The sequence below is a fragment of the Melopsittacus undulatus genome, chromosome 5 (genome assembly GCF_012275295.1).
Source record: "Melopsittacus undulatus isolate bMelUnd1 chromosome 5, bMelUnd1.mat.Z, whole genome shotgun sequence".
NCBI classification, from domain to species: domain Eukaryota; kingdom Metazoa; phylum Chordata; class Aves; order Psittaciformes; family Psittaculidae; genus Melopsittacus; species Melopsittacus undulatus.
In genome coordinates this window covers 73,665,268-73,684,616 of record NC_047531.1, presented here as the reverse complement: position 1 = coordinate 73,684,616, position 19,349 = coordinate 73,665,268, and the positions used below count along the sequence as shown (strand labels likewise).

At 45.3% G+C, this 19,349-nt stretch overlaps 1 protein-coding gene and 1 long non-coding RNA gene across 2 annotated transcripts in view; one reads left to right on the top strand and one right to left on the bottom strand.

The window, feature by feature from the left end:
* ATP2B1 (ATPase plasma membrane Ca2+ transporting 1) overlaps positions 1 to 14,225 on the bottom strand; it is a 63,190-nt gene extending 48,965 nt beyond the window's left edge. The window contains exon 1 of the mRNA XM_034062800.1: positions 14,208 to 14,225. The gene's annotated coding sequence lies outside the window, so the exon portion shown is untranslated. The remainder of the gene's footprint in view (positions 1 to 14,207) is intronic.
* Positions 14,226 to 15,474: 1,249 nt separating this feature from the next.
* Positions 15,475 to 18,903, top strand: LOC117436214 (uncharacterized). Its single transcript, XR_004549632.1, has 3 exons — positions 15,475 to 15,753; positions 16,140 to 16,862; positions 18,660 to 18,903. It is a non-coding gene; the product is annotated as an uncharacterized lncRNA (long non-coding RNA).
* The last annotated feature ends 446 nt before the right edge of the window (positions 18,904 to 19,349 follow it).

Genomic DNA, 19,349 nt, shown 5'->3' with positions numbered 1-19,349 from the left:
AGTTATGTTATGAATTTGGCTCAATTAAGTGATTATTAATGTGGATATTTGAGTCTGTACACTGTGTCAAGCAGGTTGACAATCAATTTCTACTATTCTTTAGCCTATGTTCAGCTAAATTCTTAGTTTGACTCCAATTCCAGTATTTGACAAGACTTTTTTCTTTTTCCTCCTTTCCTGGAAAAAAGGAGTGCTTTAAGAAAGACACAAATTTATACCAACAGAATTCTGAATATCCTTCATATGATTACCATTCATTAGTATAGCAATGCGGAGTACTTCCAGTTCAACTTCAGAACAAACATGGATTTACACTGAACAATTATGTGTAGTTTTGTATTTTGTACTTGCAGATTTGATACCAGAAGCCAGTAGCTTTCTCCAGACTATTAACAGCAAGTTGATTCTTGGTGTGCTATACTCCTGCTACAGAAATCCTTCCCTCTAACCAAACCAGCATGAAAGTGGTAGTTGGATTTTTTGAAGGGGAAGGAGTTTCTTAGTTTATTGGTATTTGAACACAGTTTAAAGCAGTTACCTAACCAGAAGAAGTCAGCAATGTAATCAAGCAATATACGGTCAAAATCCAGAAGCCAACTAAATGTGAAGGAATAAACAATATTAGACAGTCACACAGCTGTTTGTCAAAACAACAATCTAGTTTGAGGCACAATGCTTTAAGCACATAATTACAACTAGACAGCTTTTGAGACAGCTTCTTCCTTAAAACTGAAAAAAAAAGGTACTTACTAAAACATTACTTTGGCGTTGAGCAATTATTAAAATAATCCATTAGCTGTCAAAAGTATTTTTTCACCTAGCAAATATTTTCAAGTATTTAAACAACTGCCTCACAGTTCAAAATTGCTCAAAGAAAGCCTAACCCAAACTATTTTAAGTTACTTTATTATTTTAAGCTATTTTAAGATTAGGAATCTCTGACTCGTTAACTTGGAGGTTTCTAAAATACGCTAGGCTTTCCTAGAAAATGGAAGCATTTCCCTCTGGACTGAGAATCCTCAGCTGTTCTTGCTTGAAAAGATTAGGGTTCAAGGCAGGCATTGCTAAGCTAAATTTTATGGTCTATATTAAGTAGGTCCACAAGTTCTGGCTTACTTGTCAACTAACATAAACATTATCGAAATACAATTTTGGACATTAATACTAAAATTATTATGCGTGACAGTAAACCTCTAAATTCTAATGTGAAGTGGGGGATATCCATGTCATAAGACATAAGACTTCAAGACCTTAATCCACAATAGCATGCCTAAAGGAAAAAAACTGGAAGAACAAGATATTTGGTAGGGGGAACACACTCTGTGAGAGGAAGAATTGTTCTAAACTACATGTGAATGCCTGGGCAGCTGCTTATTTTTATGCAGACAAGCATTCCCCTCTCAGTACTGTAATGCCTAAAGCCATCTGCAGACAGCCACAGGTTACCTAAAGAGAAACTTAACAGGAGAAGCCACAAAGCTTTTGGCTGCACTGAATTCTTAAATCAGGGTTGCACAGCAGTCTTCCCTTTCAGAATATGTGACAGTCATGAATTATACAAACAATGTCTGGACAAAAGACAGCGCTTTCCAGGAAATGTACCTTGCAGGCATGAAAGCCAGAAAAGAAGACAGTCCGGCTTCATATTCCACTTATGCAGCTTCAGACCAGTTACTGACCACTGGAAGAGGGTATATTATTCTCTCAGTCATCTGAAACTGTTAAAACCATCCCTAAATTTCAAACTCCAAAAATAATTTCAAAAGTACTATAACAGAGTAATAATATCAGCAAACAACAGAATTAACTGCATTTGCATGTAAAGATATCTGTTAACTTAGAAAAGCAACTGTTTGATTATGGATATAATACCTGTACCAAGACTTTGTTTGAGGCCTGAACTTCTTCCATCCTGGCTTAGAATTTTTATATCCAATATCCCTTCACATAGCAAGAAACCAGGAGTCTCAGAATAAGCAGCTAAATGTACAGAGCGCTGTTAATTTATGGAAGGCTCCAAGTTCTCTTCCCCCGTGGAGGGCTTCCAGGTATACCTCTTTATGTACATATAGCACATGATACCTATAAAAATAGGGCTCGTATGTATGACTAGATGTACAAGTATTTGGTATCTTAATTTGGATAGTCCTATCCAATCGTTGATACACAAAAACAGAGCAGACTACAATTACAAAGGGTATATACAACACCAGTGTTTACCATCAGAGCAGGAGATAGCATCTGAGACACCTGATTAGCTTTCGGTAACTATTTGTTGACCCATTTTTCAGGAAAATCCCTCTTCCATTCATTAAACTGTTCTTAACCCAGAATTTCACACAGGCATATTTGTAAGAGTTGCTACTCGACTATTTAGGCTAACGAAAGCTATTTTTACAGAGCCAGCAGAGGGAGTACAGACATCATTTTACTTATCAGCCATGGAAAAGATATTCACCTTGTAAGAAAGCCGTAAAAGAGCTGTGCCTGCAAACCTAATGCGGTTAGTTTAAAGCATGCCAAGAACTTCCTCAGGCTTTCACAGACCTGTATGTCAATGGCCAGCAGAACTGGTGTTTTGTTTCTAATCCCCAACTGGCAGTCACATCTCAGTCTTATATCTGACAAAAATGGCAGCATCAACAATACAAACAAGAACCGTAAGCCTGATGCTTCACATGTCAGAGGAAAAAAGACTCTAAAATCATATAGGTATAGTTCAAGCTAGTTCAACACTTCTTATTTCTATAGATTCTGCTGTTTCTCAGTTTCAGAAAAACTAAACCCTTCAGCTGTCAATTTCTTAAAAAGCAGCTTCACCTAGAAAAGCTGAGAAACTCAAACGAGTTCAATACAACCCACTAGCAAAAGAGCCAGGATGGTACAGCACAGTGTCAGACTGGAAGGTAACAAACAGCTAACCCTTCTGCTGGCGTTCGCAGAGGCACGCACCTACCGGCAAATCTGGTTTTACACATCCTCTGAGGCAAGAGCTCTGCTGCTTTATTTAGCATTTCCATTGATCAGCCTACTTTGGAGCTGGCAATTACGACTGAGCAGTGTTGACACAGTGGCGGCTGTGGGAACAGTCTGAATGAGGAACAGGCTTTAAGCAGACAGATTGATAGCTTTTTGCCATTTCACGGAGGTGAACACTAAGCTCTAGGCCAACACAAAACAAGACAACATACCTTCCTGGCAAAAACTCCACAGACACTTCTTGCTTTTTTAGACTGCAAAATTGACAGGATTTTTTTTTCTTGTTCTAAATTAAGTCAGCATTTCCCAACTTGTTGTCAAGAGGCAAACCTAATGCAAAATTCTTCCCCATCTCAAGCATTTATCAAATTATTTTATTGGGTGGCTATTTCTACTATTCTATTTCACTATTTAGACATGCACATATGGAAAGCTCACACAAATGTGATGAGCTCCCTAGTCTCAAAGTTTCCTGTAGAAGAGCAGCAAAACATTCTCCTCCCAGAAGAAGATAAATTTCCATCATCTTAAACTTCACATGAACTTTCAAAAGCTTTGACCATCTGAATCGTTAGATTTTGATTACTACCTACCAAAGAAGAATGTGCCTGTAGCTATGGAATTTAGCCTTCACTTGTTTCAAGTTTTGAAAATAGAAGAACCACTCTTCAGCAAGTTAGATGGCTGCTGCTGCTGCTCCCCACTTCCAACAGGGAAGTAGTGCTCACTTCTCACCTGCATTTTTGTGTACTGGATTCACTAAATGTGTAAGTCAAAGTGGGCCAAAACTGGTTCCCATCTTACAGAGCTTATGTATGGTTGAATACTGTATAACTGAGTATAAGTTCCCTGTAGCATGGGTCAAGACCACCTCACAGTTTTGCTGTTGAAATGCAGAGCTCCAGCAGCACTCCCTTTTGGCATGCTGGGCCTGGCTGGTTCCCAGGACTCTGGCCAGGCTGTTCAGTATACTTTATGTAGAGAAACCACAGCCAGAAAACCCCCACCTCTTCCACCACAAACATGGTGATGCTCAAGTATCAGGATGCATCCCAACCACTCTGATCATCCTGCCTTTCCACAAGTTATTGCTGTCTCTTGTGACGACAGTGAAAAAGTGCTGTTTTTCAGTCAAACAGATCATTTAACCAGATTATCCCCACAGACAGGACAATACCAGTGCCAATTCAAAACAGGGCACACTGAACCAGCAAGTGTGAAACCATACTTGCAGAAAAGAAGCATTTTTTTTCAGAAGAGATGACTGGATTTATGACATATAAACAGTTGGGATAAGCAAGGTGAATGCAGAAATTCACTAGCAATTTATTGGTAGAGTACAATACCGTAACTCTAATTATTCCCGCAACTGGAGCCTTGTTAACCTCCCAGATGATTATGTTTGTAATACTCTTCACATTTGAGAGACTAACATTAGGCTTCTAGTCAGCTAGTTAAAATATGTGATCCGTTTATATGTAATAGGTAGGGTGGAGGGAAACACTGAAAAGCCCCTTGAAACAAGTATGTCTGGAGCACTCTTCCTCTTTGATAAGATTGCACAGCAAATTCCACAGAGTTTTTACACCTTAAGATTACTACATCTGCCTTTAAGAATCTGTGGAGGTTTATCATTTCATTTTTTAACCTGAACAGCTGAAGACCTTGCCTTTAGCACAGAGCTGAACAATTACTGATTCCAGTATTAATCACTCCTTAAGATTTACTGCTTCAATAATTAGTAACGGGCAGCATGCCTGTTTTTAGAAGCAGGTGTTGATGTTTACTCTTCTCCATCCCCTCTTCTCTATCTGAAGGAAGGCCCTATCAGAAGTTCTGAAGCCTGTTTGCATTCCACAGGTTAAAAGTTTACATTCCTGCCATCGCATGTGAGATTCACTTGACCACATGGTAACACCTACACCTCAAATAGGCACATCAGGCTTTTGTTTTTCACACAGGCAATGGATAAATTTTAACTTTTCCACTGGAAAATTAAATTTAGCCACCTAGGGCAAGATCTGAAAGAGTCAGATAAGTGTCATCTTAGACGCACTTGTGTCTGTTCAACAGCAGAAGAGGCCCAGAGTGCCTAGTTTCAGTTTGTTTCTGTAAGTGGGCAGGATTGCTTTGCAGAAGTGAAGTGCAGCTGGCTGGGCTGAACTCATATATGAAGCAGCTGCACTACCATGTCAGAGCAGGCATATGCAAGAGGAAGGATGTGGCTTCACAGTTAGTTTAGGAATATCCGAGCCTATACTACTGCCAGAGGGTACAGTCAGGCACCAGCACTGACACTCACCCTACCTCAAGGTCAGGGGACAGTCCTAGATCAGAGCGGGTGGCAAGGAAGACAGCAGCAATGCCAGCAGTTCCTCCTGAAGGTCACACAAGCAGTGGGGACTGCCCCCTTCCCAGTGCAGCACAGGCCTCACCAGCTCAAATCTACCATCTCCTCACCCCGTGTTCCTCCTGGGGAAATAAAAAGTGCCTGGCTGCACCTCTGCTGCAACGCCCCACTTAGGACCATCACCAGGGTCCATCCTTAGCCTTCTCCCTTCCAGATCAGGCAAACCCACTTCACTCAACCTCTCCCCAGACACCACAGGATGGCCCCTAACAGGCTTGGGGACACTGCCAGCCTTCCTTCATGAGGAGAGGGAGGGCAATAGCCACTGGCCATGCTCTTGCTAATGTGGCCCAGCAAGAACTAGTCCGTCCTCACCAGCACAGGAGCCCTGTGCTACCCGGTCCAGCAGAGTGGCCAAGACCTTTCCTACAGGCCAACCTTCCTCCAGCCCCACACAACCAGCCACCAGCGTAGCCCCAGTTCTGCTGTTCACCTTACCCCCAAGGATCTAGGCTACCCAGCAGCCCTATCACCACAATCAGCACCAGACACACATCGCCATTTACAGCTACTCCCCGCTGTCATGGCAAAGAATGGCCCTTAAGTAGTGTTTTCACTTTGCTCATTCAGTAATGCTCAAGAGGGACCTCTGGCAACTCCCATAAGGAGCTTGAAACAGGCCTGTTTTATGATCACTGCCTCAAAGTAACATGTATTTATTTACTTTGTGCAGTTCAAAGCATTTTACCCATGGTTATAGCTTTATTCTGAATATTCATTTCTCTAGTTTTAGATTTGACAATAGAATGAGAATATAAAGCTTTGAGCCTATGCAAATCCAGCATTTCTGTTTTGGAGTGAGTAGTCCACTTATCAAAAGCATTACTAGAGTATCTTCCCATTAATATGAAGTACTTCCCTCAAGCATCCACTCTTTGTATTTTTCCATCTGTTAAACTGGTTCCCTGTACTTAGAGGTAACTGAAGTTCACACCTCAACTTTAGGGTGTTTTGCATAACCAAGACAAACTTTTATGAATGGTTTTAGTAATACAAATGTATTACCTCAAACCTGAGGTGCTCCTGTCCAGTGCCCAGCAACACCAGGATGAACAAGTAAAAGAAACAAAACCCACAGATTGTTGACTCACAAGCAGACGATATCCTTAGTATGTTCCACAGCTTTATATGCTGGTATTTAGTTTTTGGAAATGCACGCTTGCACTGAAGCTCTTTCAAATGGTTCCTTTAACCTGACAGGCACCCTGAGCAGCTGCCTCAATCTGAAGCACAGCTCCACTTAAGAGAAATCAACTAACACACACACACACAAATCTGAAAGGCAAGCAGAGACCATGCTTTTCTCAAATGCTAGATAATTCAGTGCTTTAGTACCAACTCTTTCAACTCACTTTAGAAATACTGCTCCAGTTTAAAAACAAACCCCTAGACCTGCAGTCAGTACAGGCAGTTCTACACAGTACCAAAACACAAGTAAGACTTTGTGAAGATGTCAAGACAGTTCCCTATGTGAAGCAAGCTCATTACAGATTGTGAAAATCACTGTCACTGTTAACTACATGGATTTCAGAGCTGAAGCAGGTGAAGGCAAGCTGAAATTATCTGAGTTGCTAATAAAGCAGAAGTAAGGCAGTCATGCTAGCAGTGGTAGAGCACCTTTCCTACCCCCCCCCCAACTGTCAGTCTCAACTATGTATATTTGAAAGCCATCTGGCACAGATCCTGCCAGCCAGTTTGAATCATTTCATGTTTCATACAACCTTACCGGAGTGAGGCTGCTAGACACTGTTCTAATTTAAGTACTAATTTGCATTGTATTCCATAGGCTTCATGAAGTTTGGCACCAGCTTCATTCCCAAGTGAAGAAAAATGGGTAGACCCACTGGCAGACGTAATTTAAAGTGAAATATCAACAGCGGTAACAGTAGCACCTAGATGGAAGTGAAAAAGCCCTTACACAATATGCATATTAAGATCTTGCTTTAGTCTCTACTATATTTAGATAGCCATGAAAGGTTCAAAAATACCACCCCTTTCTCAGATAATTTAAGGGCTAACCATAACTGTCATCTTCCCTACCCACTTCTTGCTACTTATCTAAGTCAAAACTTTAGAAAGCAAGTCTGGAAACACATTACAACAAACACCTTGTCATTTCCTCCACTGTGGTAGCAGAAACCACTACGCATGTAACTGATGTGTTGTACCAGTTTCTAATATTTTTACTTTGTGCAAAGATCTGTATGGATCAATCCAAATAACATTTTCAGGAAAGCCAATAGCTGAATGTTGGCACTCAGTCTGCTCTCCAATCTACTGTCAGAACTTCAAATTCTGCATGAAAAGGTTAGTGCTTTCTAGGGAATGGTTTCACATGATGACCATGCAAGAAGGAACATTCCCAGACCAACGACCCACTTGTACTGCTCCCCTGGTGTGAGCCTTGCCTCTTGCCTTGAGATTCCAGTCTGTGCACGAGGCTTGCATAACACAAATCATCCACCCGTGCAGCAAGTAGGTAGATGCAAGAGGCAGACATGGCACAAAGATACGGGCATTTACTGAGCAGTCTATAACTGGCTGGAAATGAAAGTAGCTATCAAGCTGCCTCAGCCACCCTGTGAAAACTTCCACTCACAGTAACAAGCCAAACAGGCAAGTACAAATGAAGCTGTCTCGCTGTCCTCACAGACCCTTGGATTACACTGATCAACACAGCAGCTTCAGAAGGCCACTATAAAAGTGTGCCATAACTCTGGAATATTTTAAAAAGCAATCAAACATCTCCTATTAACAGAAGTGCCTAGCAAGGCTTCTGATCAGGACTTAAAAGACTTCCATCTCTTGAAACACCTACCAAACAAATGTTTTCTAAGCTTCTGGAAAGTCAGTGGCCATCCTCTTGACTTTCTTAAATATTCTACAAGTATTCCTAACAAAAGTTTGCAGTAGCTACAAGACTTCTGTACAAGTGGTGGCTAGGCTCCTTATTTCAACAAAGACCATAGCACTATGGCTATTTCTTTCTATGGTGGAAAAAAAATCAAAACACACCTAGTATATCTTCTTCCTCCTTTCCATGGAGCTATCAGTTGGCTTTGACTTGTTTTAAATCCAGACAGATATTCTGATCTGATTCATAGATGGAACATACTCTATCACACTGCAATTTTTTTAATTTTATTTTCGTAAGAAATCTGTTATCACGTAAGACCCAAGGTATCTTGATCTCATTAGAAATGTGGTAGTTCAGGAAGCCAAAGTACACACTGCAAGCAACACATCCTTGTATTTGCATAGACACAGAAGCAATCTTGAAAGGCCCACGTGGACAAGCCGCCATCACTTGTCAAATAACAAGTGCAAAAAAGGTTGTGTGATCTCTATGCAAGGGCATGTTGTAAGACTCCAGGAAAAAAAAAGAAGCACTTGTTTTTTCTTCCACTGGTGCATGCATTGTAAAGGTGATTAAGAAACACCTTGGATTCAACATCTTAAATTAATACCAAAACTTGAATTTCAATTAACACATAAAACGAGCAGGAAAAGAGCACACCACTGTGAACCATGGGTTGAGTCCCAAGAAGCTGGATAGTTGCTTAAAGCAAGAGTAGCTGAATCACTTTTTCTGTCGTGAGATGGGGTTTCTTGCTATTGACTATGCAGAGTACGGTACATCCCAGGCCTCCTCTTTGTAGACCAGACACTGTACACCAAGTGGTCAGAACCCAACAGTGTTGTATTCCCTGCTGCCACCTTATCTTCCTGTGAATATAAGGGCACAAGTAAGGGTAGCAGATTACAAGTGATAGGCTCCGCAGAAGTGTGTTTTAAGAACATGGTGTTTCCTGTGCTCACTGGGAATTAAGAGAGTATCCAAGTCATAAGCAATATTAAAAAACCTGAGACATGCAGACTGATGAAGTTCAGCATAAGTAGGAGGTCATGAAGGAACTTAGGTAGCTCTCCTCCAAAGCACTATCAGAAAATAGCCAGCACTAAGCAAACACTACCCCCAGTGCTGAAACTGGTCCTGTTTTAAGAGACAAAAGCAGCCAGACTTAGTGGCCAGCACCAAAGCTTATCAACTCTGTCATCCCCAAAATGCACCCATGTACTCCTTAACTGTACAGTACAGCTGCAAGCAGCAGCAAGGGGAGGGTACACCCCCTTCCTCAACCCATTCCCCAGATGTTATTTGTCTGTCTTGTAACAGCATGCTACACCTTATTTCTTACTGGACACAAAGAATTTGTATTTATTTTCACAGTTATTTCTGGCTTTTTTTTTAATTTCAAATGCCTCCTACATTTTCTTTACATTTCTTCTCCCACCAGATCTTTGAAATACCAGCTGAGAAAGTCTCATGCCTACTTTGCAATTCACCAAACTTAAACTAATAACACCTCCTGCTGTCATCTGTCAGTTAGAATAAGATTTATAAGTGGCAGCAGAAATCACTTTCATGATGTTTACTGGAATATGAATAGCCTGAACAGGCAGATCCCTCAAATTTACTGCTCATATCAAGTGAAACCTGTCATGAAAACCAGAAACTCATTTTTAAACTGCAGCTGAAAGCCTCATAATTTAGAAATACCAACTGGACAATACCATGTACTTTGTGTTGAAATTACATTCAGTGTGAAAAGGTGTGACTGTTCCAAAATGGCTTAGTCCAATATATTGCCCACTGGTTTCATTGTAGGTTATCTCCCAGAAATCCCCCTTCCGTACTGCTTATGACCACTGCTTCCATCTTCTGTATGCAACTGCCCCATTTCAGAGACTCTGAACACATTTTAGCTTTTACATGCAGTAGAAACATATAGGTGGCTTCATGAACAAAAAAAATCCTTCTGTATTTTTTATTACTCTACTGTGAAATTAGTGAACATGGTTGCTTGAACCATTTGAAGCTAAAGCTAGGGGAAAACTAACACTAGTGACCTTTAAAAGTGAAGAAATCCAAATCTAAAGACAAGCCAGTTTGGGTAAGATTAGTAATTCTTAATGCTTGTGAGAAATACCCATCCTGTACATAAAATCATCATAGGTTCACTCTTCTTTATCAAAAAGGCAAGAGTATCGCATGTTTGCTGCCCTCCTTGCACTTCAATCAGTAAACTTGGTAGGAAAAATACAAACAACTTTAAGAAAAAATTCAACAGGTTTGAATAAAAATAAAAAATAAATTAAATTTAAAAAAAACCCTGCTTGAAACTGTTGCACATACTATAGCAAGCCAGTAGGCAAAGCTAATCTTAGACACAATACTGCAACCCCTAGATTTTATCTCATTTTTAATTAAAATACTCTAGAGAGAAAGATCACTATCTCCTGAACAGCAGCTTTTAACAAGTTCTATTATTATTATTCATTTTAAGACAAGTTAACACTAAAGAGTACAAATTTAAGAATATTACTGCTATTTTATTGATCCTTTTAGAGGCAAGTAAGCATGCATTTCTCTAACAAAATCTGCTACAGATGCAAGTCGTTTTCCTTATTTCTCAGAAGAAATTTACATTTAAATGCCCTGGGCTCATCATGGTTGTTCATTATTCTGCACTAGATTAAATTTTGCAAACTGAAATCCGACTTCAACTCCGAGCAAACTGCGGATCCTTGCTGCACCAGCGCTATTTTCCCTTTGAAACCAGAAGAGAACATATATTAAAATAAACAGTTCAAACACTGAAAAAACATCACTGAGGTCACATTTCAGCAGTAAAGAATGCTCACTGCCATTAATATTTAGTCTACCTTAATGGAAGAAATTTGAGTTAGAAGACACTTTAGGTTATCTTGTCCACCCATATGTCAAGGGAGACTTGCTCACTATGGCATGTTATTGATTGCTTTGCCAGGTCCATTTTGAACTTATCAATTAATACTCAGTTCCCACCTCTAAAATGTTAAATGTTAGCAAAGTTAATTCTTCCAAAGCATCTGGTTTTGAGGTGGCTTCATCAGAACCTTACAGCTGTCTCTGCTTTATAATACTCTTCATTTCTGAATAAACTCAAATGGTAAAAAAAAAAAAAAAAACAAAACTGCAGGACACTTACAAACCTCTCAGCTTCCTGTTAAGCTCACACACCATGGCTTAGAGGTTCTCAATTTTAACAGCTGACAGAAGTTCTCTATATCATGGTCCACGAAAGAGTCACTTCCTAAACAAGATTCTAACATTAGACTGCAGAGCATTTTAATTGGTATGATCACTTACAGATTATTAGCTAGTTGTATATTAACTGGATGGGGATCTTTTTATTATTTCTAAATCTGTATGTAATGCGACTTTAAGAAATCAATACATAGTCTACCCAATGCTAATGTGCACTAGTCTGTTTTCTGCTTTAAGTTCCCAAATACATCTGCTTAATATGCAACAGTGAGTCACTGTATGTGTGCATACACAGACTACAGCCACAATTCCCTTTAAAATTAGTTTCGACTTGTATCATTTTAGTTACCCACATGATAAGCAGCTTTTTTCTTTGAATGAAGCAGTAATATTGCAATTTAGCACAGAGATAGCAACACTGATTGGGAAAACCTGCAGGTGTCCATTCACAACACAGGATCCCCGTTTCTTCAGATAACCCAACCTGGGTGGGTTACCGGAATGTACAGAAGAGCTGCAGTACACTAGCAGTACACTGAACCACCCAACGATGCTGTTCCAGACCGAAAATTTCTCATTGAAGTGTACAAGAGTTTTTTAGCTCACTGAATTCAGTGACCACTTTTTCCACTGACACCGAAAGAGTTTCCATTCATTATGCCATAAGTATTAAAGTTCTAGTACACTGGAAGCTATTCCTGCCAAAAGAGCTAACAGTTTAAAGATACACAAGTTTACTTCTGTTGGAATTCATGATTTGTGGCATTTGGAACAAATCCTTGAAAAGCTCCAACGCCGGGGGGGGGGGGGGGGGGGGGAGAAGGGGAAGAGAGAATGGCACTGGCTACAGCTACCATCTTCTGAATAAACCGTATGACAAACCAAGGAGTTGGCAAGTTACCCAGCCAAGATCTTTTCAATCACCTAAAAAAACTATTTCAACTCAAATTCATTAGGACTCAAAAGTGTTTTAAAGACGCAGCAGCTTCTGGACAGGTTTTCCAAAGGCACACTCTATTTTTTTCCCCCAGCAAGCCAAGACTGTCAACCACTAAAGATGCAAGACATGCTTCATAGGCACGTTTGCCTGGGGATTTTGCTTCCAAGAAGGGACACGTTAAGGGATGTGATTTTAGTATTCACCTAGGTAGTCACCTCTCAGACATCGTGGAGCCAGACACCAGCGCAAACACATTCTAAGACTGACGATTTAAGACAAGGCACGAGGTATTATCACCAGTTCCTTTGGAACAAGCCTTGGGAAGAAAGCCTCAGCACCTTAAGTTACAAGTTTAAGAATACTGCATATAATAGATATTGATGGATTTCTGTAATAAGGATCTTAAAATGGTAAGAAAAAAAAGCCTCCGAAATTTTATTCCCCTGCATCTTTCTTTACTTTCCCCTTCTCATACAGCTTAAAAAGTAAAACGTGGGGGAAAAAAAACCCAAAAACCATTTAAATATTAGTAAGGATTTATGTGGAGCGTGAAACATGCATAGCAGCGCCTCGACTCCTATTACAGCTGAGCAAATAGGTTGCCCCTCAGGTCGCAAAACCTGCGGCAGACTCACCCGCAGCTCCCCGAACGCTTCTCGGAGCTCAGGCTGACACCCCAACCACTGTGGCAACCACCACTCGCACCGCTTTCCAGGAGACCTTCCTCCCGAAATTCTAAATCCTTCCGACCTCGGCCTCTTCCGACAGCCCCAGGGGCTCGGTGGGAGGCCCGGGTAAGCCTCGGTGCGGACAGTCGCCCTCCCGCCGCTCCGCTCCACCGTATGCATCGAACGCTCTCTCCTACCGCACTGGGCAGCCGTCCCCCATCCCCAGCGGAGGCTCCGGCCCGCTCCCGAACTCACGTGGTGCCGCATTCGAAGGTTACACGCACCGCCAGGGCAAGGATGGCACCGCCGCCTCGGTCAGAGGCGCGTCCCTCCGCGGATCTGCCCCGCTATCAACCCCGGCATGACACCCGCGACGGCTCCACTCTCCCGGCTACCGAAGGACCGCCGCATCCCGATGAGCCTCCCGGCCAGAAAACGATAAATCAAAACAGCCCGCCCGCTCCGGCAGAGAGAGGCGTACGACCCAGCCGCGGCCAAAAACACCGCCCCGGGGGCGCGGCGGGCGGGCGAGTGAGAGGGAGGGAGGAGGCGGCGGCGGGGGAGGCTGCCGGGTGCGGGTGCCGGGCTCCCGGCCCCCGCGGGGCGGCAGAGAAGCGCCCAGGATGTCGGTGTCGTGCAGCCGCAGCGGGCTAATCCCGGCTACTTAACCCGGCTAGCGGCGGGGGCTGAGCACCACCTTAATCCGTGGCGTGTGCGCGCCCGCCCGCCTGCCGGGGGCTGCGGCGTGCCGGCCATGCCCGGTCGCACGGTCCGCGGCGGCGCCGCTCCCGGCGGCTGCGCTCCCGCGGAGGCTGAGCCCTGCATCCGCTGCCCTCAAGGTCACGCCGCTCCCCGGCTGCACGGCGGTGTTTAGGTGCGCGCTCTGGCTACCTGGGGGGAAAACCGGCGACAGCCCTGGACGCAGCACCCAGCCCCACCGGCGGTCCCGCTGCCATCAGCGCCCAGCCGCAGCAGCCGCGGCACTCGCCGCTTCCCCGGCCGAGCCGTGCCATGGCCCGCAGCCCCACGGCGTGAACGGAGCAACGCTGCACCTGCTGCCGCGCCGCTGCCCGCCGCGTTCAGCCAGCAGGGAGATCTGCCCCATGCCGCCGTGCTTACCTCGGCGCCGCGGGGCCGACCCCTCCGCGGGCCGGGAAGAGGTGCCCGTGAACCTGCCGCCGCCCGCCCGCTCTCTCGCCGAGCGAACAAGGTCCCCACGCTCTCCGCCCAGCCCACGGCCGGCCGGCCCCGCCGCGCCGACCCGCCCTGCGGCCACGGGAGGAGGGAGGAGGGCGGGAGAGGGGGCGGGGGGGAAGCGGCGACCAAACTGGGGAGGGAGGGAGAGAAGAAAAGAGGGAGGGGGGCACCGGTGCGGGGACAGCCGGGGAGGAAGGGGGGTGGGGGATGCGGACAGCCCGCCCCGCCCCCGTCGCCTCACCGGCAGGAACCAACGATTCGCCCTCCTGGCGGGCGCTGCCGCCGCCGTTCGCCGGGGCCCGCCCGCCTCCTTCCCCCCGCACGCACCGGGCAGCGCCGACCGCGCCGCAGAACAACCGCTACAGGAGCCGGGCGCCACCGGGCAGGGCGGGGCGCAGTGATCCGCCCGCCTCCCTCCTCCGCCCGCCGCGGTCACTCACTTGTCCGCTCCCCCCTCTCCTCTCCCCTGCCGCAGCCGCCGGTGCCCGCCGCCCCCCTCACCGCCTGCGGAGCGCAGGTCACGTGACGGGGCCCCTCGCGAGCCCAGGAAAGGGGGGTCCTGACGTGCGGCGTCTTCAATGGGAGAGGTGGTTGGGGGGGGGGGGCGCCGATAGGCACGGAGCCTTCGGGGGCGTGGCCCCACGCCTCGCCCCGCCCCTCAGCGGCCGCCACTGGCGGGCGGGCGGCTGACGCGCTTGTTTCCATGACGTCGGTGGGCGGGGCCGTGGCGTTTGATGGAGCCCGGCGGGCTTCGGGGGTCGGTGACTTTGCCACGAGCGGCTCTCGCGGGGCGGGGCGCGTGACTCTGTGTGTGTGTGTGTGTGTGTGTGTGTGTGTGTGTGCGTGTGTCTGTCTGTGTCTGTGTGTCTGTCCCTGTCCCTCCTCCCGCACGTAGCGGGGCCGCCGCCAGCCGGGACCGGGACTGCCTCTGCGGGGCGGGGAACCCCCGGCGGCGGCAGCGGGAGAGGCCGCGATCCCGTAAGGGGCGGGCCGGTACGCGCCGGTTGCCCCCGTGGGCGGGGGCCTGGGCCCTCCCGGGGGCGGTGGCGACACCGCCTGAGGGGGGCGTGACCGTGTGGGGCCGCCCTAACGGTCCGCCGGGCGCGGTCCGCCCCTGCCCCACGGGGGCGCGGGGCAGCCGTGCTGCTCTGTGGCCGCGGCGCCGGCGCCTTGCGGCCTTCCCGTCCGGAACAGGGCATCCGGGTGGTGCTGAGCACCGCGTCGGTGCTTGTGGAAGCAGCGGCCGCGGGGGGCATGGCGGGGCCCGGGAGAGATTCTGCCGCGGGTGCGGAATGAACCGGGCGCCCCGAGGAGCTCAGTCGGGTCCCCTCGGGAAGGTCCGCAGTGGCGGGAGCGAGCGTGGCGGTCGCTGCTGGTGGTAGGGACCGCGGAGCAGCGAGTCCAGTCTCCTGTCAGGCCTGGCCGCCTCTCAGGGGACCCTGGCAGCTCCCGCAGGAGGACGGGGAAGGTAACGGGGCCACAGGTGTTCCGCACCTCTCCGTCTCCGGCTGAAGGCTCTTCGGTTGGAGATAGAAAAATAAATGGGTTTATGAGGGCCTGAGCCCAAGTGAGCTGTTTGGGGAAATAACAGGGCTTGGAATTAAACTGGAAATTAAAGACCTTGATTTCAGTTCTTCCAGTGCAGTACATCACACGCACCCCGCAGTGAAAATCCCCATCCATAAGCTATATGTAATTCTGTAACCACTTTGTGTGGTTTTTCCAGCCTTGTTTTCACTTCCTACCCATCCCTCCGCTGGGCACCTCGCTTAAATGACTGGCTAGCTGTGTCACAGGCTGTTGGGTTCCCTGAGCCTATCATAAATACCGTGCTTCTCCTTTGTTACCGCTCAGATCCCGCCGCTGCCAGAGCCGGTGCTGCGGAAGAAACGAAGCAGAGAAGCTGGTGTATCTCTACTGTTGCAGACCCGAGACGGTGCAGAACCTAGAGGGTTAAAGCAACAGGATGAAGTCAGCATAAAACAGCCTACAAGGACTGGCAAATAAATAAATCATCCTAACTACGTTATTATCACGGCTTGCCTGAGCTTCATTGTCTCTTTCGTTCTTACCTGAATGCCTGTTACATTTTTCTCCTTGTTCAAGAGAGGCAATCAAAAGAGACTGTGAGCAGTAAATGGCTCCTGCCCATTCTGGATGTTGCTAAAAATACTACCTTACCACTCTACATCTAGAGGTCAATTGAAAAATCAAAATACTGAGGTCAGCAACCCTGCAGACTGTTCTGTTGAGGAGATTTCTTGCATTTCTTCCCAGAAGGAGAATATAAAACTATCTGAATGCATATGAAAGAAATTCTCTTACATTCTGCCTGCAGCTCAGCACCCTCCTCTACACCGATGGCTGTAGCTCAGCGAGGCTTCCCCAGGCACTTGGAAATTGCATTTCTGGATACAGCTTTGTAAGACTGGCAGATGTGTTCTGCACAGTTCTGTCATATCTCCCAGCTCTCAGGCAGACAAAATTAGCTTTGGTACAGCTAAGAAGGAGATGATGTGTTCAACGTCTTGCAGTTTGAGTACGTGTCTGTACCTGCTTCCTTTTCTCTTAGGGAAGGTAGGTAGGTTGTGCTTCAGTTCTTTGTCTGTGAAATGGGAATAATATCCTATTTATTTTGCAGGAAGGAAGCAAAGGTGGGAGGGGTACACATCAACATTAATTTTTTTGTGATACTGTTATGGTGAAATTCTCTAAGTGGATACATTTTTCAAGGCAGAAAATAGTTCTTTAATGTTCCTCTTGCCCTGATATCAAAAGCATAAAATCATGCAATACATGGACTGAAAGTGAGAAATTCCTTCTGATGCTACAGAATCTTCTCCTGGAGGAAGAGTTAGAAGTCAACCTCAAGCTATGACACTTCATTATTTTTGTGAGAAAATAGGCACTCTTATTTCTAAAGGTTAGGGCATGTCATTGACTAACAGAAAACATTCCATGTAATGTGGGTCACCAGTCATACAAAGCAAGCAAAACCAAGATGCACAAAGGAATATTTCTGGAGATCTTTCATCTAACTTTTGAGGAAGCATTACCATTTCAGGAAAATTCCGAATGGCTTGCAGACAATTTGGAAAGGCCAGACTTGACAAATCAGTGACAATAGCTCAACTCATTCTGTGATCAACACTAATAACACAAGTATCATATATCTTAACAGACCCAGAACATGTGTCACAGAGAATTTAAGTGGGTTGCCTGAATCTGGTCTGCTTACTATGAGACTTTTAACGTGAAGAGTATGATTGGATTATTTGGATTATTACAGTATTTGAGGAAAAATTAATAAGGCAACCAGGGTCTAAGTGACCACCTCACATCCCATCCCACATTGAATGAGAGAGGGGCCTTTTGGCAAGATCAGATGAGAGGCTTGATGCAAGAAAATGGAAAACAGACTCTGTGTAGTTTGTGCATAGATCTAAATTTTATTTTATTTGAAACTTGTTTCTCAACTACCCTGCTACTGCAGTCACTTAATTAAACTTGATGAAACTGGGGAGAACGGAGAAAGCATGAAAAGTCTGGAGAAAGTTTGTGTGTGAGCATTCAGAGATGAGTGACCAAAGCTTCCATGGCAATTGCAGAGCCAAAAGTTTTCTGTACCAGCTACACTTCTCCCAGTCGGCTTTCTCAGCCCAGTACTATTGTTTGACCCTCTCCACAGACCACCTTGGAGAAGATCCCAGAAGATTCCCCCTGGCTGGGACTCTGTTCCTATCCTGCTGGGCAGGGGAGACTGTATATTGTGATGGTTCCTGCATCCTGCATCCTAACAGATCAGTCTATTGACTAAAAGACCAGACAGCCATCTAGATAAGCAAGCCATTGACCTCTCACTCATCCTGTAGGTGTAACAATGATCAAATTGTTCTATCATCCACCCATGCAGCCTAGCAATGACCCTGTGGTACAAAAAGATATTGTGCAATTCACCCTGAAATCGTCCACCCCCCACCCCTTAGGAAAGAGGCCTATCTGTAAACATTTGCATTTTTATCAGCTCAAAAGTCTTTTTCTTGACTGTTGAAGAGCTCATGATTTGTGCATAATGTATTTCCTGTTGTGAATACATATGGTAATTTAAAAAAGTTGGATTTTTTTAAACTGTTTCATTTACCTCAAAAAAGTTTTAGTTTGTTGTTTTGTTGTTTTTCTTTCAGTGTTATGTTCTTTCACTGTGACACTGCAGGATCAGGTAGGTGAAAGATGAAAATGACATAAATAAAGGCATGTGAGAAGAAGCAGTTATTACACAAATCACTTTTTCATGTATATCATGTCTGAAATACATTGGAAAGATTACACTGGACTTCATATATTCACTGTTTCTTCTTTACATGTTCTTTTCAGGTGCCACCACAGGACAGCAACATTACAGTCCCAGACCAAATGAAATAGTGGAAAGATATCTCGTGAACAAAGGTGCAACATCTACATGCAAAGAAAAAAAAATAACAAAGCATAAAATCCTGGAATTGTTGGGAAAACTGGCTAATTAAAGGACTTATATCAGGCATGAGAAAAGAGAAAAAAAAAAAAGAGCAGAGTTGGAGAACCGTACTTTACACTGCTAGAAAAAGCAGGAAGAAACATATTTGGGAAGCTTTTAATGGTAAAATATAAAAAAATAAAAACAAGTATGGATGTGATGAGACTGTATGACCATGGCTGCCTCTTAGAAAGTGAGAAATGACTGGTAGATAAATGTGTACTGTTTCTCTGCAGATAATGTACTGGTAGAGCTCAAGAATCCATACAGTGAGCACCCAGTCACCTCCACTGCAGTGGCTTTTCCTGTGTAGCAATTCCCCAGTTTGGAGCTGATACTTTCTCACCATGGCCTTACCACTTCATTGCTGAATTCGTAAGGAATTGCAGGATGGCCAAAGACTCAAGCAAGGCTGTCCTTGAAGCAGATCTGCCCAGTTCACTAGACGGGTTTGTTATAAATAACACTGCTGTTGCGGTCTCCCTGGAGCTGGTGTTAGCCATCATCTCTCAGTGTCTGTCCTTGGTATGGATATGTATCAGGCAGCTCAC